General features: G+C 35.0%; 1 protein-coding gene across 8 annotated transcripts in view; it reads left to right on the top strand.

Annotated features, from left to right (window-relative positions):
* The window catches only part of LOC118181291 (FMRFamide receptor-like), a 647,035-nt gene that overhangs the window by 274,928 nt on the left and 349,705 nt on the right, over positions 1-22,402 (top strand). The window lies entirely within an intron of this gene.

Here is a 22,402-nt window from a genome sequence, read left to right as displayed (position 1 = left end):
AAATCTCGGGTAAAGTATAACTCAAGTTGGTTACTAACTATTCATTTTATTTCTCCTTATACTCTAGAGATTCGATCTGTTATTTTTCAGCAGAATGGAGGGGGAAAGAACAATAAACTCAAGAAAATGATTAAGCAAAGAGATTGTTTCGCATTGTAAGATATAATATAGATTAAATAAGTAATGTTTTAGCCCAAAGGTTCAATTTGCTCAGAAGGATTATTGTTTTCGTTTTGGTATTTTGCTTTGGTTCACTACAAAGGGCTTTTCACTTTTCAAATTGTTGCCATCAAATATTAAAGCCCTGAATTATATTTAAAGAAAAGGCAGTAGTAGGTTTTCTGGCGCAAAACGTTAATAATGTATGCGCCGATTATATTTAAAAAAGCTAAATCACGGTACATAGAGACATCAAATTTTGAATAACGTAGTCATCTACTCGAATATGGACATCTGGAAGCCTAAATTTAGAATTTGTTTCATTATCTACTTCATATTTTTTAGAACTTTAATAACGAATTTTTGATCAACATACTTAACGATTTCAAAGCGCCCAATGACAACGCTGTACAGATAAAATATTATATCCAGCAGCGGGACTGTGTAGTGTATCGGAAATAATAAAAGATATGCTCTTTTTAAATTATTTTGTGATATTGCTGTTGAATTGAATTTTATGGTTTAACCCTTTGCGGCACAGTGTGTCCGGTCTGGGCACACCTAAAAATGTCCTTCTGTACGCTCAGAAAAATTGAATGAAAAAGGATTTATAGGTTACTGTAGGTTACTCTGAACCTTCTTTATTTACAATAGATGGCAGCTCAACACAAACCAACGTTCTCCGGGGTACTCCTCTACGCCTAATTAGACAGTCCATATATTTTAGCTATGCTTAGTTTTTTAAGACCCTCATCTTTCAAAGAAATCTTCCAGATTTTTTTTTAGGGTATAAAAGGAATTGTTTGAAAAGAAATTCTATTTTATTTTTTTTGGCTGTATGCTAATCTCCTTATTCTATATTAGTTTTAAATTTTATTTTGAAATCTTGCCTAAAATCAAACAGCGAACCCTAGGTGTGCCCAGACTGGGCTCACCGATAATCTAGTCAACTGAGATTCTGTATTCTTTGTTTCTCCGCATCTCATCGGTTCGGTCAGTCCATTGACAACAATGCTCTTTTCAGCACTCTTTTCGAAGCTCTATTCAATCAGTGTGCCCACTTTGGACACAAACATAGAATTAAAAGATAAGTGCTATCTTCACAAAATTTTACTTGTGTACTCCTCTACGCCTAATTAGACTGCCTACCTTTTTTTTTTTTTTTTTTTTTTTAATCAAAACTCCAATTTTAAAAGGTAGCGTGCCGGAAAGGGTTAAGTGAGAAGAATATGATATTTAATAAATAAAGCTAACACACAAAACTTAAAGAATCTACTTTTGTGGGAAAACAATAGTTTCTTGTATTGCACTGGTCTTTAAACTTTATCAACAATGCAACTCTTAGAAACATAAGGTTTTCGAAGGGAACTCCATTCCGCCCTTAGAAAAATATATCTTAAAGTAATATTTAAATTAGATTAATATGTTACTAGTACTTTAAGTAGAGAAAATTAAAAAATATTGTATTTTTATTAAACAATTTTAATGTAAAATTATATCTAGTGACAAGGATGTGCTTTCACTTTTTTTTACACAAACTATCGAATCTAGCTCTACTGATGTGAACTGAAGTCGCATTTCATATTCTGCATTTAATTTGTTTCTATATTTTGCTTTTGTTTGCCACATACGTTGAAAAAGATTTTTCACTTAAATTCCTTTTTTCAAATGGCATTAAAATATTTATAGCTGTGTGAGAAATTTTTGGGTATTCTGCATGAATCTACGACCAAAAATTTAGGAGCTGCCCTTTCTTGATTTCAGATTTTAACCGAGCCCATCAACCGGAATAGTGGTTAATGACTTTGACTGCCGCAAAGAAAAGCCCGGGTTCAGATCCTGGAGAAGGCATGGATGTTTGTAAATGTATAGTGTCTGCGTAGCACTGGGGCACTCTAAATGTGTGGCGAGTTGAAAATACTCTCGAGAGGTTGGTGTTAGAGAAAGAAGTGGGGGAGACCCTCCGACCCGTTCCCCTGGGGTTCTTTCTCTCAAAATTGGGGGCGGAACTAAGCTAAAATCAGGCTGTCATCAATGTGGTGCTCTTGCAACGCCAGGCGCGACTCCACGCCGCAATGAACCTCGTGGGTTTGACATTGTCGGACTGCTAGTCTGTCAGTCTACTACTACTAGGATACTTTGTTTTTCTTCTGGGAAATGGTCTGTAGACGGCATTTTTCTTGAACTGAAAAAAGTGTCCGCTGTATAATTTTTAGCACTGTTGTGTTAATCCATCCATTTGCAAATACCGGTGGTAATTTCTCTGAGATGCGTCGGTTTATATAATGTTATGTTTTTTAAATACGAGATGGGACACAGGCAAACCAAAAGCTCACATACATACAATAAAAAACAGGTCACATACGTTTTCGGTAAATAATAAAGGAAAGACTGCTGGTGTTTACATTAAAAGGTATTTCTCCCACCTTCTTAGCATGCCTTCGTGGTGTAATGGCCAGCACACTCGGCGCCTATTCGAAAGGTCCGTGGTTCGAGTCTCGACTAAAGCATTGCTCATTTTTCATGTCTTCTGCTTCGAACAAAATTCCTAACGTCTCTACAGTGGCGCCCGAACAAAAAAGGGTGGTGGATGATGATTCTCCAACACCAGAATTTGGCGATTGAGTTCCCTAATTTCCAGTTGCCCTTAAAAATGGGGATTATATAAGGTATTTCTCCCGCCTTCGTAGCATGTCTTCGTGGTGTAACGGCGAGCACACTCGACGCGTATTCGAGAGGTCCGTGGTTCGAGTCCCGGCGAGGGCATTGCTCATTTTTCATGTCTCCTGCCTCGAACAAAAATCCCAATGTCTCTAGAACATTACAAAGAATCAAAAGTTTTTGGCGCGCTTCCCAATAACAGTTCTCGGTGAACTGTTAAAGAACTGCCGTTCCATTTTCGCCGAAACGCTGATCATTCGTTCATTAAAGCGAATCGATTCTTTGAAACGGTTCCGGACCGAATTGTCTATTTCTATTTCCTACCATCCAGTGTCTCAGCGATAAAGTACTTAAACACTGGTTGATCGGTACGGGGTTTGAATAGCTGCTAACGGGCAAACTGCATGAACGTTTTGTGGTTTTACCCACGTGTAACGCATATATGAGCCCTTCACAAAGGCTGTCTTTCCTCTTAGATGAATAACCCTCGAGTGCTTTGTTATAATCGAATAAGCTAAGCCTAAACGAACTCAAAAATAACCTCGCACAGAACATAAATTAAATCAGCGGCAAAATCAGATAAATAAAAATTTCTTTCTTATCGATATCTTTTTCTTATCGATACTGATCGAAATTTTGTTCATTCTTTACTGGCGGCCAACTAGCGGCCGAGCGCTAAAGTCCCTGAACACTGAGAGTTCGGTAGGGTTTGAATACCGGAGAACGACGTGACTCCATGGTTGTTTCCGCGGGTTTGAACATGTTTAAATGCATACGAACCATTTTTTAAGCACATAGCTTTCCAGCGCTTTGCCATAATCAAATACACCAAAGCAAACCTTACACTTCCTGCTGCAGATTAGAGGGCTCTTAACTTTCGTCTTTCACTCCATGCTACTTCTTGATGTGTATAAGCATATACAGTTTTATTTTATTTACAGATTTGTAGAGCAATGCCTAGAGTGTTATGTTTTTCGAAATGTTTTGAAACGTTTTAACTTGTGTTTTTTGTTTGTTTCTTATCAGTAAAATTTATCTACCGTTTTGGATTTTTAATGCGTCTCCCTTCTTTCCGCATACCTTCGATTTCTTTATCCCCACACCAGTTAAATTTTTTCTTATCCTGAATGAAGCATTTGATTATTAAAACCATCGTAATACTTTTTTACGAGAGTCGTCTTCCCTCAGGAAAAATATATTTGTGGAGAAAATTTTTCTAGAGAAATATTTCAAGAGAGATGTTTTGTTAATAATTCTTTCTGACTCTAGAGCAGCTGTTAAATAAAGTATTTCATGTTTTTCTCATTCTGCAATAGCTTTGCATTTAGTTCCCAATAATCGACATCAGTTTAACAATTGCGCATGTAAATGCAAAGCCATTTTGATAGGTGGGAAGGCAAAATGTTTCTATAATAGACTATTTGTCTTCGAACTTAAAGGGGAATGAAGAAGCTTGACAGCTGCCAAAAAAGAAACACATTGGGTTTAAAGTTGCTTATGTCGTTTCATTTTAAGAAATGCAATGGATTAAGTTTTCCAAAAAGTCTTGAACCAACTCCGGAATGATTGCTCCTGGAAGATCAGTCGTGGCAAAATTCCAATTGTAGACTTGACGTGTTTCTTTACAATGTCATCTTTCTAGAAATGAACAGACTAAGAAATCTTGATTGTAGCTTTCGTAAAACCAGACACAAAAGGAAAAGAATTTCTCATTTTAACGAGATAACTACAATAATTCCTTTTAATGATATTATATATACCTCATGTTCCGGCATATAACGTGCATCTGTAATTTCAAATTACATTTTTTAACTTTTAAGCATATTCGCATATATAACGCGCACCCTTTTCGTTACGAAGAAACCTGATTAATTACATGTGCGATGCTGTTATCTTTTGCGCATGATTTTTTTTTTGAGTGACGTCTGTAAGTACGGACATAATAAAGGTCTCTTTCTTCCGAAACGGTTTATAAAATGCAGTTCAAAATGGATTCAAAAGGGATTTCTTTCGGGACTTAAAAAAATCCCTTTTGAATAATAGGGATTTTCGTGACTTGAAAAATTCCTTTTGAATAATGCGTATGTATATATCTCGAATAACTCAATAAATATTAGCCATAGAATATTAAAATTTTATATATAGGACTTCTATAACATCTAGTTGTAATTTTCCTTTTTTTTTTTTTTTTTTTTTTTTTTAAATCGACCATACCAAACGTATAGGTATGTATATATATACCCACCACCTTACTCGTCTTTGAAGTTCTTGCCTGGCCTTTATTTTCACAATCATTGGTCGTACTCATATGCATCGAATTACATAAGAGTTTTAAATAACCAAGATATTCATGTTTGGGCAATATCAAATTTAAAAAAAAAAAAAAGAGTTAATTTTCGACAAATAGCGAAATCTAACTTTTAATGCGGTCTTCTGTTTCCTATACTAATATTTTGGAAAATTTTGTGGAAAAATTAAAAAATTATAAGAAATTTGGCTCCCAGACGACAGAAATTGACTGGGATAATTAATTTCAAAATTTGCTATTTTCGATGTCATTTTCAAATTGTCTCGAGGGGTGGTTAATTGAGTTAGAATAATTCGAGGAAATAAGTTTAAATAATAAATTGCAGCAGAAACATGTATAATTTAATAAACCGTGCAAAGAAGTCATGTGGTGGACACGTCAGGTTTTGTTTTTTCTGTAAAAATATTTTTAGTGCAAACTTGTTTTTTCCTGCAAATTAAATACTCATTGTCACTTAATTATCATGCATTCATGTAATTTCATTTTTATCTACTGGGTTATGACTTTTGGTCCTAATTTTGGTTCCATGCTTGCCAAAATGCATTCAATACTTCTTAGCATGAATGGTGTTACTACTTTTTAAGACGGAATGTTGCCTGGGAGCCGTAAGTCATCGGTCAGCGTTAGTTTATTCATTCCTCTAAGCAAGGCTCAGATTCGGTCTTCATCAGCGTTGAGTCACTGAGTAGAATGGTGACGATTATCGTATAGCATCCATTTTTTGCCACTTTATAAGATATTTCTCCCTCCTTCTTGGCATGCCTCCGTAGTGTGGTAGTCTGTACGCTGGGCGCTTAATCCAGAATTCCGCTGTTCGATTCCCAACGAAGGCGTTGCTAATTTTTCATCTTGCCTGCTTCCAAAATTGCCTAATGTCTCTAAAACTTCTCGATTAGTTTATGATCAGCAAAGCACAAAAATAAATAAATAAATAAATTTCAGACCACCCTTCATGTATTTAAATGCGTTTGTTTATCCACTTTTTACTTCTTCGTACGAAGTAAAAAGAAAATATTGTAATCGCGTAAAGTTTCAGGCAGCATAGTTCAACAAAAATATCCATTTTAACCGCTATCGAATGCAATTTAGCGATGTTTTTGCGTGACATCTGTACGTAAGGACAGAATAAGACTCTTTTCCTCCAAACAAATTATAAAACTGATTTAAAATGAATTCTGAAGAGAATGTTTCGTGATGTCTGTACATAAGTACGTACGTATCTCGCATAACTCAAAAACGAATAGCCTCAGAACATTGAAATTTTGTATATAGGACTGCTATAACATGTACATGTGGAACTCGTATTTTGGTTGCAATCGGCCGCTGAAAACGTATATAAATATATTTATATATATATCCTCTCTGTTACCCTGCTCAGTGATCTCAATTTCTTTACTCTTATATGTTTGTAAATTGCGCATTTTTTTGCTTTAAAAATGTTTGAATTATGTTGTTCTTATCTTCCGGTTAAGATGCAAGCAATATTTGTAAAATTATCAACAATTTAAAAGCTGTTTAAGTGCAGTTAAGTATAATTTTTAAATAACATGGCGGACATGTTTGTTTACATTTGAAACAACAGAATAGTAGATTTGTTGCCAATCTAGAGAGACTAAGCTTCGCAACAACAAAAATAACGCCTTCTTTTGTTATTGCGAATTAAATCATGCTTAACCCTTTCTGGAATTTTTCGGGGAAATAAGTGTTTAAGATTTACTTCAAAATTTTTAATATAAATATTTTGAGTTTTTATGTATTTTTGCCTTGTCGCGAAGTGAGAACTGAATTAATTGAATGAGAAGTACTGAATCATCTGTGAAAAACTGTTTCCTTTTTGTTTTGTTTCCTTAATTTCTTTTATACATCGTTCTAGATTTATAGTATTTGAATAGAACATGTGGTAACGTTTAGATAATTCTTCAAATTATATAAATTTTGTGGATTTTTAGTTATAATATGAGCGAAATAAAACGCTGTTAAGTGAACCTAGCGCTCAAGTGTCGCTATGGTAAACAAATGTATTGAATTGTAAAGAGTGCATTTATTCTACTGTGGTTTATGCCCTATCGACGAAGTAGATTTAATTCAATTCAATACGTTTAAATGAAATGCAAGAAAAAATGCGTAGAATTTAATATTCCGTATGTGGTGCACACATCAGATTTTTTTACTTTACTACGTGCTCTGCCAATAGACACTACGTGGAAAAGGAGGGATGGTCCGTGGAGATATTTTTAAGGGAACTGGTTCGTATCCATGTTACACATCTGTTAAACTATGAAAACGCCCATTCAGCCAGCCCGTTCTCCGGGGCTCGAACCCCGCACTGAATTGGCTGTATTCAAAGGCTTTTACAGCTTAAGCGCTGGTAGTCGTTTATCAAGGTTCATGATTTTTCAGGTCCCTGCAGGAGATGGTAAACTATCTACAGCATATGCTCATTTTCTATGCCGTCCTTCCGTTAATATTTTCGAACATCAGACCCTCTATTAACAATCCCTTTTCTTCATTGTGGTTGTCCATGTTGCTCATATTAAAGAATCATATCGAACTGCCAAATGATCGCTGAACGATTTGTTCGTTGATTATGATAGTTGCATATGTTGTGTTCATGTTCGTGGTACCTTCGTTGTACTGTAATCACGTTTAAACTAAAAAAAAAGAAGTATTCATTTTTGATTTATTGTTATGTTTTGTCATCATCTTACAGTTTGGAACTGACAGTTCATTGACCCGTATTCGCAATCTAATAATATTTATATAATTCTCTCCCACCATTCAATACCATTTTGTAATATAAAAATCCTTTCAGCTTTAAATCCAAAATTCATGTGAAGTAAATTTATATACCAAATACATAAACATTACTTAGAAATGATAACAGAATAAATGGTATCAAAAATTTTATTAGTTGCATACCCCCTTTCTTTAAGGCCAAATTCGGTAAATCTTCAGGGTCTCTTTCGTATTTTATAAAACACCACTGCGTGTCAACATTCTATTTATAGGTTTCTTTCAACCCCGAGGGTGATTCGAAAGTTATCTTGAAATCAAATCTTGTTTATCTGGAAATCTCAGCTTCCATCTTCACAAGCTATTCCGAGGGGCTTTTATGATGAATGTTTACAGACTTCCAGTTTTATAACTTCTGTGTAAACAATCCAGGAAATGAGAGTAGATTAAATGGATTTATATTGAATAAGTCAGTTTTATTTATCCAAAGTAAAATCGCAAGCACACGCCCAGACTTTCGCTGTGTATTTAGCGTATTTACAATTATATTTTCTTTCTACATGTGTAAAATCTAATAGACAGAAAGACAATTTGAATGGATTATATATATGTAGGTGATAAAACTGTGTCATTATTGAAATAAAAGAACTTGGCAAGAGTTGCAACAGACTGGCGTCAGAGAGGACTGACTTGAAGACTTTGCTGCGTAGTTAGCAAGATGACACTCGAAGAACGCACATAACGGTAAATTCCACACATAATTTCATTCTTTGATAATTCACATTATCACTGTGGGTGTGCTATGAACCCTCCAATTGTGTACAGATTACATCTGCTTAAAGGATAGAAATTAGAAAAGTTTACGCTGCATGGACAGAAGACGGTAAGCTTTTATACGGATTAAATTTCATATCACATAGTACTTTAATGTCCAGGATTTTGGGTTCAGACTCCATCGGTAAGTGCGCATCAGAGCAGCAGGGAGAAAAATTTATTGCTGTTATTTTTAGAGTGAAACAGAAGTTAAAGGAGGACTATTAATTTATTATTTGAAAGCTAGATTTTATATTTTACACACACATATATACATATATGTTATCTTTACTTCAATTAACATTTGCAGCCATAATTTACTTGCCACTCTAATACTGTCTATTCAAGAGCATTTTCATTTTTGACACTGTTGCGACAGGAAGAGAGCAAAGAAGCGTCTTAGCGGTAACTAGAATAGATCAAGAAATGTGCAGTTGTCCAATATGGCAGCTTTACCAGAAGAAAGGTTTTAGTTCTCAAAACGTTGAGTTCAAATTTCGGATTAGTTATTATTTCGGATTAATTATTAAAGTTTCGGTTCAGATTCCGCATTAGCTACGTCACCAGCGTTATTAAGTCGTATGTGTGGATTCATCTTGAAATAGTTTTGATGCATTGCAGATTCTAGGAGGGGTTTTAACCCATTACAGATTCTAGGAAATCCGCTCTAGAGGTTGGTGTTTGGGGAAGAGGTGTGGAAGACCCTCGGACCTTTCCCTCTGGGGTGTTCTTTATCAAAACTGGGGGCGGAACTCAACAAAGTCGTACTGTCATCTATATGTTGCTCAAGGCTCTTACCAACGACAAGGTCATCTATATGGTGTTCAAGCCTCTTACCAATGTCAAGGTTGTCTGTATGGTGCTCAAGGCTCTTACCAACTACAAGGTCATCTATATGGCGCTCAAGGCTCTTACCAACGACAAGGTCATCTATATGGCGCTCAAGGCTCTTACCAACAACAAGGTCATCTATATGAGGCTTAAGGCTCTTGCCAACATCTGACAAGGGCTTTGCCACTACAACGAAGTTCATCATGGCTAGGGGCTAGGCCCTTGCCACGATGAACTATCTGAGCTTAGTCTGATATCAGGGAACTGATCTGGTTCGGTCTGTTGATCGGTTGAATAAGTCAGAACAACAACAACACACATATGTATATATATATATACATATAAAGACAATAATTTTATTTTTGTTTACTAGCACATTTAAGTTTTTTTTTTTTTTATTTTTAGTCCAAAGGGATTTGAATCCCGAAGGACTATTAGTTTCGTTTTGGCATTTTGCGTCGGACTCATAAATGTCGGTTCACTTTTCAAACTGTTGCCGCAAAATGTTAGAGTCCTGCATTATATTTGAAGAAATTAAATAATGAAAAATCTGCATAAATGTATGTATATTTCTCGTATTGTTATAAAACAACGGTACATAGAGTCATCGAATTTTGAATAACGTAATCCTCCAACGAATATGAGCATGTGGAAGACCAAATTTGAAATTTGAAATTTGTTTTATGATCGATTTCCTATTTTTTAAAACTTTGACGAATTTTTGATTAACAAACTCAAGGATTTCAAAGCGAGCAATGGCAACGTTGTGCAGAAAAAACATTTTTATCTCCAGCGCGTGAGTCTCTGTATCGGAAATTCTAAAGATATGCTCGTTTTAAAACTATTTTGCGATATTGCTGTTGCACTGGATCTTATGGTTTAAGTGCGAGGAACATGATATTTAATAAAGAAAGGTAACACACAAAATGTTAAAAAACGCCCCTTTGGACGTAATTTAAAATCTGAAACATTTCAGATTTTTTTTTTGAATTTTGAAACATTTTTTTTCTTGCATCATACACCTTTTTTTTTTTTTTTTTTTTTTTTTTTTTTTAGTCTAATTGTCATTTCCTTCTTGTTGAGATTGTTGTTGTATATGCACAGTTGGTTATTTATTAGATTTATATTTTAAGTTTGAACGTGCATCTATTAGCTCAGAAACAGGCATCTTCTTTATTATTTCTATTTATATCAAACTCTGATGAACATATGCCTGGAAATGTAAAATCCTTGGTTATTTATTATTCACTATGTCCTTGTATTTGTATTATAATTTACTATGTCTTTGATTATTTTTACAGTTCATTGATACAGTTTGTTTTTCAATATATAGCTTAATTTTTTTTTTCTTTATTCCAAACTGAGTGCGATATTTGAATCTGTAACCACTGTCATACATATTTCGAAATACTGAACTCGCTCTTGCCTCTGTTTCTGAACTGAGTCAACTTCATTTCATCGCATTTAAACCAAGTACATAAATTTCTAGTAAACCCAAACCATTTACATTACAATGTATTATTGATTATTATTCCAGGCTTTAATTAAAATAAAAATTCAAATATTACCTTTTAGACGTTCATTCTGTCGTGTAGGAAATGCAAAGTTAAATTTAACAAATTTATGTTTAGAGAATTTAAAATTCTTTACCTAAGCGAAACAGTAATTCATCATTTCATTCTATATCTGTTGCTATCCGTTTAACATTTCATCAGATTCATACCCCAGATAATGTAAAGTATTTTAAATTAACGTTGGTAATAATGATGGGAGCAGTATAAAACCTATTTAGATTTTAAGAGGAATAGGAATCAAACACTCACTACTTGTACGATAGTATCTCCGAATAAGAGGCCTCCCGGGAAAAGTAATTTTGTACCTTAAATAGAGGCCCCTCTTCTTCAGAGGGTACATATTAAAAAATGTAATTTGATTAGAAATTTGGGATGTGTCAAGCTTTAATTAAATGATATATTGTTGCGCGCGTACGGGCTTATAATACATTGAATGCACGCAGAACATGTGATAGCATTTTGTTGTTGTTGGTTTTTGTTGTTTGTCATCTGAATGTGATAGCATGTTAATTTTTACCAAAAGAAACAATTTTCAATTCTGGAACTTTCCATAGAAATACTCGTACGGTTGTTTTCCGTATCACAGAGCACAATCAGTAGTTACACCTCAAATCCATCGCCTCCTTGGTGATATCTTGCCAATTTAGCGAGATAGCCATTTACTTTATTGTTAAAATGACTTGTCCCTGTATTCTCATATTTCCCGAAGATGTCTCTCAAGTATTTTATGTTACAGCATACAAAAAATATTACAATTTTACATATAATTTCAGTAAAGGTATTTATACATATGTAAAATTCGTTATAATATAAATAAGGAACATAGTGACAGGAATTTTTTTAAACAGAAGTTAACAAAAATTCTTACTTTAAAAATTTAATTACTTTAAAAATACGTAAAATGAACAGTATAGTTGTTTATTTACAGAAATGCATTAAAAATAATCCGTTACACAGGTTTGTTTGAAAATCTGTGCATTGCAATTATTTTTTTCCGCTTGGATGTTAAAGTCATTGGTGACCTTAAAAATCCTTCTCTGTCACCAAAACTTATCATGAATTCTTTTAACTGGGATGTGTGGTTAAAGGCATCTGTAATATAATTTTTTATGTCATACTTTTTTTTTAGCTGTTCGTCTTTTCTAGTTCTTATAGAAAGATATTTTTCAAAGAAGTTGTAGTATTGTGTGGCTCCAACTTGTCAGCAACTGTGCTAGTGACTGCTATGAACTGTAAAGTTACACAAACACGTAAGAAGGGTTTAAAGCCCTTTCTATTCCACTTTAGAAATAACAGCTGCGTTCACTTGACGCTCCAAAAACAGAAATGTGAAACTAAAAATTAAATGACAGGATGAATAAATAACTAGATCACTACCTACGAGACTCTGAAATCGTAACTAACTTAACCGCGTTCTAAAATACAGCTGAGATTCAGCGAGCTTACTGATTAAGCGGTTGAAATATTCAACTAACTGCCGAGATAGGCGCACAGGCCGAAACGCGCAGTTCTTAAATTTCTACCGAGCAACCTTCACGTTCACGATTCAAGAAGCACACTTACAAACTCGTTTCCCTTCTATTTAAACTCAACTTACTTCTGCTAAAGTTTGAGGCATTCATCTTGAACTAACAAAAGATCTCACAACTAAATCTTTCCTACTTGCTTTCATCGATTCATATCAAGAGGGTTGTGCTCTTTAATATACTCAGATAACGCGCGTACATTCAAGGCAGCTGATGCAGAGCTCAGAAAGATGTGGCAGGTATTAAGCCATCCTGATGTAAAGAATTATTATGAAGAGCAAAGGGCATTCAATGGAGGTATATCATTGAAAGAGCAGCCTGGTGGGGCGGATTTTACGAGAAACTTGTGCGATCCGTCAAAACAACATTAAGAAAAATGCTGGGTAGAACATCACTGCTACCTGAAGAATTGGAAACTGTACTGACTGAAATTGAGGCAGGGATAAATCGTCGACCCTTGACTTACGTCCAAGATAATGAGCCCCAAGTTCTGTCACCTGCTCATTTTCTGCTAGGACAGAAACTTGCTAATTTGCCTCCTGTCAAATACAATCATGAAGTGTGCAGTACTAAAGAAATTCTTTTAAAAGCGCATCTATATCGAGAAAAATTATTAAATAACTTTTGGAAAATCTTTTATAAAGATTATTTGTTGAATCTGAAATCTGCAAATTGTGTGAAAAATCACCGTGCAAAGCACGACTTGAGTGTGAACGATATCGTGGTAATACATGATGAACATTTACCACGTAACATCTGGAGATTAGGAAAAGTTCTCAAACTATTTACTGGTAGAGATATATTAATTCGCAGTTGTGCAATTAAGACTGAAAAGGGCACTATAAAGAGACCTTTGCAGTTATTAGTTAAGTTAGAATACTAAGAGTATTAATATTGTGGGATAGTATATTTCTTACTGAAAATGTAATCTTAATGCTATTTAAAGTATTGTATATTTAATATTTAAAGAAATGTATATATTAGAAACTTTTAAAGTTGTAGAAATGTATAAGCATATTTAAAATTTTGATTTAATTCTGAAAGAAAAAAAAGACAGGCTTTCTGTAATATTTCTAGTATTTTAGTTGAATTATGATAATCTTGATTTTGAAATGTTATTTGTTTAATATTATCTTGAGTTATATGAATTTTTGATTTAAATTACTGATACTTGAATAGGAATGTTATAACAATAATTCTTGATGAATGAACATTTACTTGATATCCTTGAAACATATGGTAAGTTACATGTTCTTGGTGTTTATGTGGCATTTCTTGATTACAGAAACTTGAATTTGTATTGAAATGCATAGTGATTCTTTAAAATGTTCATGTATAACTGATAATCTTGATTGTTTTGAACTACTGTTCAGCCGGGCCCAGTGTGTAAGAAATTTTATGTGGAAATATATTTTAATCGCCAAAGAGGGCGTAAATCGTTTATGATGTTATACTTTTTGTTCTTGGAGTGTCAGTTGAATTTGTGTTAGACGTGAATAAACTTGGAAGTTTTAAAACCTGATTTGTAATGTTCTTTTACCTTGATGATTTGTGTGATTTGAATTAGTGTTACTTGAACCAGGATAACTTGAATTCTTGACGGTATTTATAATATTTCATATTTTAAATTTAATATTCTATATTTTATTCTGCGTTCGGACGTCTGGAATACCCGCCCAACGTGCAGACCACCACACTACGAAGGCATGCTAAGAAGGCGGGAGAAATACGTTATAACTAAGGGGGAAAAGTAGACACACAGGATTGTAATCGCTATGTTACAAACAATTTCATTTTTAACGTAAGATCTTATTTTTGATGTAAACGAGAGCGTATACAAGCAAAGTTAGAAATTTTTGAACCGATGTTGGATGCTGTAGTTTAATTCTTATCTTTTTGAGACTTTTTTACCGAAACTATTTTACATCCAACAACTAATCAGTATTGTTTTAAGACTTCTTTTCTTTAATTTCTTTCAGTTTGAAGTTAAGACTTCTTTTCTTTGAAGATTTTACACGCACAACTAATCAGTATTGTTTTCAAAGTTAAAACTTCTTTCCTTTGAACATTTTACTAACTATTCTGACATTAGTTTTATTTTTAGTTCGCTTAATTGAAATAAGTGCAATCAGAATTTTTGATTAGGGTTTCCAAGACAACAAATTCTCTCAATTCTACGAAACTTCCACCCACCGAGTTTTCTCCTTAATGAATAGAAGTATTTTCTCCTCAATAAACTATCTCTTCAAATAAAGTTCGACCTCAAATTTCTCCTAATGAGAGTTTATTGGAGAGAAGTTTTGGGACATGAATCCCCCGTTCCCATAGATAATTATCACTTGTTTTACCATGTTCATATACTATTAATATTCTACTTTAAACAGTGTAAGTCTCCCTCTTTCTATCCTAATTGGAAGCATGAAGTTTATTTCTCTTTGCCTTGAGGCTAAAATGAAAGTGATGAGATTTCAGGAACTTAATTTTGAAAACGAGATAACGTATTGAAACTGAAGAACTCTTATTCAAGCTGCGTGTATTGTAAGTTTTCGAATAAGCGTTATGATCGCTAATAGAGTCTTCATTTTAAGTGCATCAGCATTTAGAAATTTAATGAGAATATTAATTATTTTCTTTCCTTTTAAAGCAAATTATACGTTAATATATTTCTAGAGTACTTCTTAAGCAACTGTCATCATGTAAAGGAAAAATTAAAGTGTGATCGTAGAGAAAAGTAGATGCTAAAATAATTATACATTTTACTATAAATAACCAACTTAATGGTCTCCGTCTGGCGTCTACGATTTGTGCATTATATGTATGAAGGGAAATTTAATAGTATTGGATTATTTTTTAAGATTTTCTAATCGTTTAAATGTTTCTGTCTACGATATAAATATTCGGAAAGGAATGTTATGAAATGGGGTGAGTGAGAGGTTATTGGCGCAAAACCAAAGATGATTAAAACGCGCCAAACAGAAGATGGGATGATTACAATTTATGAAATTAAAATACAATAAATAAAAACAAATGGACAAATGTACCAAATCCAGAGAAGGAAGTCATATAAAACAAGGTAAAAGCACACATTAAAATCCAAGACACAATCTTCAAAACAATTTACATTAGGTGATAAAAACCAGTCTCTTTTAAATAATAAAATAAATTTCAATTGACTTCTCTTCCGATTAAACGTCGAGAGGTAGGTCACAGCTATTAAAATATTTCTGACGATGACTCTTAAAACATGGAAACTCTATTAAAATATGACGAACAGATACACAAACATTACAATTTAAACAAATAGGCTCATTTTCAGCTTTCAGAAGAATTTCACTCTAGTGTGACCAATTCTGAGGCGAGTCAAAAGAATTTCCTCCTTACGATTTCCAGCAAATTCCCAGTGCTCAATTCTAGGCTTGACATTTCTCAACTTGTTGTAAAGCTGAACGTCCCAAATTTGCTGCCATTTTTTTCGGATCTCCCCTTTGATGACACAGCAGATGTTTCTAAAAAGGATAAGGCGACTGGACAGTTCAATAGCAGATTTTTCTGCGATATCTGCAAGCTTGTTTCCCTTTATTCCCGCATGTCCGGGAACCCAGCAGTACAGGATTTCATATCCTCGAATCCTTAAAATTATATGAATTTTGAGAACATTCACTACCAATACGAGTCTGTATAAACTATGAACTTTTTATACAAAAGATGTACAAAAGACCATAATATATTGCAGTTAGTTCAGATGCTGGGACTGAAAAAGCATAATGCAGCCTTCTGCCCTCTATGTAATCTTCAAATACAAATGCCATTCCGACATGATCATTTGACTTGGATCCATCTGTAAATATCTGCGATATTTGTGGCTGTTCTCAGCGAAGAGTTGTCTGTAAATGATCTCGTTAGTGCTTGCCTTCACGTGATGCTTGAAAACATCGAGAAGCTGAATCCGTGTATTTTTCCAAGGTGGATTTCGAAATTCTGCACTGTTTGGGGGCGCATATCAGAGAGGGAATGTTCCTCAATGCCAGGGCGAACTCTTAAAAGAAAGGTAGGAACACAGGATGGACGTATTTCAAATAAAGTGTTACACACATTATCCTAGGAGGAGCATATTATCTACTGTCGTTCTCCCCTTTTGAAAAACCGTTTTGATAAGGCGATACAGTATTATTCTTTTCCAAGAAGTAAACTAGGCGGCTGTTTACCATCTTTTCAAAGAGTTTGCATACACAACTAGTAAGAGCAATTGGCCTATAGTTCGAGGGATTCCTCGGGTCTTTCCCTGGCTTAATAATAGGAATCATAACAGCTCTCCTCCATGCACTGGGAAACGTACGCTCCTCCCATATCCTATTGTAAAGAGTGAGAACGGCAGTCAGTGACTTATAGGACAGATGCTTCAGCATTTCATAATACACGCCATCCAGACCCGGACAAGACCTATGAGTCTGTAACAAAGCTCTCTTTAACTCTAGCACAGTAAAATCTCTATTATAAGGCTATCTATTATAAGGCTCAAAGTTGGAAGAGTTGAAAGCGATGGAATTTCTCTCAGAGCGCTGCTTGATAGAAAGAAATGCAGGTGAGTAATTTCTGCTGGAAGAAACGGCATCAATTGTCTCACCAATACTATTCGCAATTTCTTCTATGGAGCTAATCAATCGGCCATATTTTTCCAGAAAGGAAAGTAAGTGGTCTTTATATAATCCGCATGCTTATTTAACTCTTTCCTAAACCCGTTTACTAGGCGTAGAGGATGTCATTGATGACACATATGAAATCCAGGAATCCCTCTGGCTCTGCTTTCTTACGTTTCGTGCATTTGCTTTGGCTTTTTTAAATGTTATGAGTTTTCACAGAGTAGGTTATCTACGAAAAATTCAAAATTCCCCATGCTTTTTTCTGTTTTTTCCGGGCTTCATGACAGTCACGATTCCACCATGGTCTCGTATATTTTAGTATTTTTCCTGATGTTCTAGGAATGGAAAGCATATCTGCCTGAATATCAGTATTAGTAACAGCTTCAACAGCATCATCGACATGCATATCTTCTACCATTTCATCTGTGAGCTCTGCAACGCCATAGAAGAGTTCCCAGTTTGCCCTATCGAGTACGAACAGAGGGGATCTCGACATTAGGTTTGCTCCTCTTCGTGCAAGAGATATAAAAATAGGATAGTGATCGCTGTTGTAAACATCATTTCCCACGAGAAGCGTGGAATGTCATTGTAGGCTCATGGAATTAAGTATCCTGCCCATTATTCAGGAGACAAAGGCTATGATCTTCAATCATCTGCTCAATTTGTCTTCCTCGGCAATTTGTATCTTTATTACCCCAGAGCGGACTATGACCGTTGAAAAATCCCCTATTATGATAAATGGCTCAGGCAGCTGCTCTATAAGACCATTTAAATCTTGCTGATCAATGTGCTCATTTGGAGGCAAATACAGAGAAACGACTGAAACGACAATATCAAAATTTGCTTGAGTAGCGACAACTTGGAGGGATGTCGTCAAAGGAAAGGAACCTGATGGATAGTCCAGTGAGGTGAGGAGACCTACACCTCCACTGGCACGCTCAACTGCAAGGTTATCCTTCCTGACGAAAGAAAACCTCCGACGTTTTGCCTGTCGTTCTGGTTTCAGATTTGCTTCCTATTTTACGAAGCATACAGGATGATAAGCATTGATTATAGCTTTGATGTCGAGCAAATTTCGGTGGAAACCGCGACAGTTCCATGCGACGAGGGTGGCTATTATGAATGGTTTTTAGTTTTTCCTGTGCTGCTTTTTAGTTTTTCGTGGAAGTAAATGACTTAAAATTTCTAGACCCTCTTCCACTTCCATACTATCTGATCAACAGATTCAGATGTCATTGCATCAAAAGAGCTATTGCTGGGGCTTCTTATTTTATTTATTATTTTCTGAGTCTCATTTTGGGGTTTGGCTTTGAATAACTGTTTCTTTTTTTCTGCTGTATGAGTTGAGGTTTCTTTTTTCTTGTTGCCTTTAATATGTTGAGTTTTGTTTGGTGGGGTCTGCATACCAACTGAAGTTTGGGTGGCAACTGTACAAGATGTTTTAAGAGCACTGGCGTAAGATGGGTGCTTTGGACTAATCTTCTGACTTCAGCATATGTGATGTTCCTAGTAACTTTTGCAGTCTGGACGTTTTATCCGATTTTTATTTCGGGCACAAGCGAGAAAATGCTGGGTGCTCACCCTTGCAATTTGTACACAAAGGCGCAGCGGTACAATTATCAGAATCGTGGCCAATTTGTGTGCATCGGGCGCATGTAAGGCTGCCACGACAAGACATCTTAGAATGGCAAGTATCGCGTAGGGTTTGGGATATAAGGTCTTACAGGACAATTTAGGTATCCGGCCTTAATATTCTTAAGCAGATCAGGCGTGTTGAAGGTAAGGATCACTTTTTTCGTATCCATCAACTTCTTTACGCACCTTCTTTACGCATCTTGAGCTTTGCACCACAGACAATTTGGCTAGATAGCTCGGATGCGATCTCTTTTTCGGGAACACACAGAAGGTCGATTTCCGAGATTACACCACGACAGTAATTTAAGGTCTTATGTGTTGTCACAGTGACATTCGCTTGCCCATGTTTGGTTACTTGAAGTAAAGAAGCAGACTGGGTGGCTGAATTCGTATCAACAAGTCTCCAGAGCGGAGACGCTTTATATTTATGGGCTTACCATTACAAGAATGAATGTATTTATTTATCACAAATGGAGACATCTTTTGCAGCCCGCCGGAAGGACTAGATATAACAAGGAAACGGGGACTACTATTAGGATTATTTGCATTTGCGTCTGTACGTAGTTTTTTAGCAGTAGATGTTTCAGAACTAGGTTGAGTGACTTGAGTGACTGGAGTGACTTCGAAATCTTTAATTAAATAAATGTGAGGGTTGGCTATATTGAAAAAAGAAAAGATTCGTTTCCGACGGCCCCGCCCGCCACGGAGCCCAACAAGGGAACACAGATTCCTGTGTTAGGGCTAGCCGGACCTATACGCAAACTGAAGCCCCACAGTCGGCTTTCCCGAAAGCAGGTACTCCGAGATCTTATCCCCAAGCCACTAACACAAGGAATAGTGACCAGCCGATTGACACCCGTGAGGACGACTAAGCTGCCTCCCGTTTAGCTGAAGCAGAGGCCAAAGCATTGCATTGGTACAGTACCTCGCCCCTCAACTACCAGGACCCTCCTTTCCAGCGACACGGGTCTCCACCCACGTCAAACACGTGGGCAGTTTTCTCGCCACTTGAAAACTAGACACAAGGGCTGTTCCAGTCTCTCGTGACGAGCCCCAAACTCCGAAGAGAGAAACCACAAGTGGGGAGGGAAAGAAAACGTTCCAGTGAAGAGGAGAGGAGAGGGAAAAGAGGATAGATCACTGGGGCTCCAGGATCGTGACACCCGTCTCACCAAGAAGATAATCCCCTGAAGGGCTAGGGTACCTCGGGATTGCCACACACGTACTCACAAGAGTGAGCTCCTGAGGGGTGTTATGAAATGGAATGTTATAACTAATGTCAATATTTAACAAAGATGAGTGCACACATAAGTCTTAATAAAGGTAAAATTCAATCTTTTATGTTATTATTTCTGTATACGAAGTGAAGGAAATATTGTATTCCCTAAAAAATTCGGGTATCATATTTCAACGAAAATATCCTTTTTGACCTCTCTCGAAGCCATTTGAGCGATGTTTCTGAGTGATATCTCTACATATGGACAGAATAAAGGATTTTTTTTTTTTTTTTACAAAAAGGGCTATAAAATGGATTTAGAAGATTTTTTCTTTCGTGACGTCTGTACGTACGTCTGCATGTATCTCGCATAACTCAAAAATGAGTAACCGTAGAACGTTGAAATTTTTATTCTTATTTGTGGGTAAACTGTGGATTTTTTGCTTCAAAAATGATTATATTGTTCTTCTGTTCCGCTTAAGGGTTTAATGCCTTTAGTTAAAATGTATGAAGCTGTTGTAGAATTATTAACCCTTTAGAAGTGTAAGTAGCGCTAGGCCTAACGAGGCTGTCATTTGTATACATTTGAAAATCTTGACAGAATAGTGAATTAAGCCAGTTGGTTCACCAATTTCTGGGTCTTTTTTCCCAATGCGACCAAAAGTTGACTTTTAAATTTTTGCGCCGAAAAATCTGCCTTCCCGTCCGTTGGACGAATTGCTTGTTTTTTTACAAGTAAGATAATAGCATTCATAGAAACGCTAATTTGAATCGTAAAAATTGTTTTCTTAACTATTTTAAATTAAACATTATCTTATCATTTACATTTAACATTTTAAATGTTATCTTAACATTTTAAATGTATTTGGTTTTATTTGTTTTAAAAGTTTTAATGAAAATGCTTTGAATTTTTATGTAGTTTAGCTTTGAACGAAGTAAGAATTGAATTAATTGAATGAGAAATGTGCCTTCAATGAAAATTGGGGAAACAAGTTTAAATGAAATGCAGCAAAAAGTATGTGCAATTTTACAGGCCATACAAGGAAGTCTTAAGCTGTCTTGACATTTTTAAATTAATTTTGGCTCTAAACACGCTAATTTAATTTTAAATAATAGATAGTTCTTCCATTTCTAATATATGTAGATTAATTAAATCTTTTCGTTCCTGTTTATAAATTCTTTTTTACTCATATTTTTTTAATACAGGTTTCTCTGCTTTATTAATCAGAAGTACGTGCTAAACATTTCACAAGCCGAAATGACATGAAAGAAGGAGCAGTTATATTTATAATGCCTGCCCCCCTACCAGAAAAAAATTAAGAAACTCTCCTAACTGTAAATTATAAGCTAAAAGAAGAGTTTAGCAGTATAATCCGACAAATTTAAAAATATTAAAATTAATTAAGAACGTAAAATATCATAAAATATAAAAACAGCTGTAATCTGATTTTTATATTTCAGTTTAGCATATGAAACAGTCCTAAAATAAGCAGCTAAGATCTGCCTACTTGTTTAAGAATTAATCTTTAGAAATTCAGAACACAGAGCATTTAATCATGCTGTTAAAAACGAAGTATTCAAGATAACAATGTCAATCTGACTGAAAATATCATTTTTTTTTTTTTTTTTTTTTTTTTTTTTTGGTACGAAGTTCTAACTCTAAGTTTTTTTTAACTTCAGTTATCTTTCAAAAAAGAATAAATTAAATGAAAATTCCCCACAATATCAAAATATAAGGCCCAAAATATAGTTCACTAGTCTGTATCATACGGCAATCAATGCACTGGCATACATTTCAATAAACCCCATGGAATAATTATGTTTTTCAAACAGGAAGTAAAGTCAACGATATTTACTGTTGGAGGAAAGGAATATAAATTACATCTTAATTCAGAACTGAGTTACATAAAATAACTATAACTTTTTTTCACACTTCCAAGCAGATGAGAGAACTATATTTTTTAGGGAAAGTGTAACTAATATTGAAATATAACAGCCCATGTCCGGCATTACTCGTTTAAGCCAAAAATTTCTTATATTTGATATTCAGTATATTTCATCCGTCTGAAAAATCCATTAATGTCAGAATAAATTCGTTCTTTCCGAGCTAGTGAAATCAAGGAAAAAATAAAAGACTTTCTTAAAAGCATGTGCCTAAAATAAGACATCATTCTTTCAAATACCACGTACGTGAAGACACTAAAACACAGCTGTCTAAAATCTGCTGAATTTTCCTATGAAACCCCGCTGCCGATTTGATGGGTTTTTTATTTTGAAAAATCTTCATTCAATTCCTTTGCATTCCA

Source organism: Stegodyphus dumicola, chromosome 12 (genome assembly GCF_044657685.1).
Source record: "Stegodyphus dumicola isolate Sdum_Otavi_A_Nest chromosome 12, ASM4465768v1".
In the NCBI taxonomy this organism is placed as follows: Eukaryota; Metazoa; Arthropoda; class Arachnida; order Araneae; family Eresidae; genus Stegodyphus; species Stegodyphus dumicola.
The sequence above is the reverse complement of the archived record's forward strand: the minus strand, read 5'-3'. Positions and strand labels throughout refer to the sequence as shown.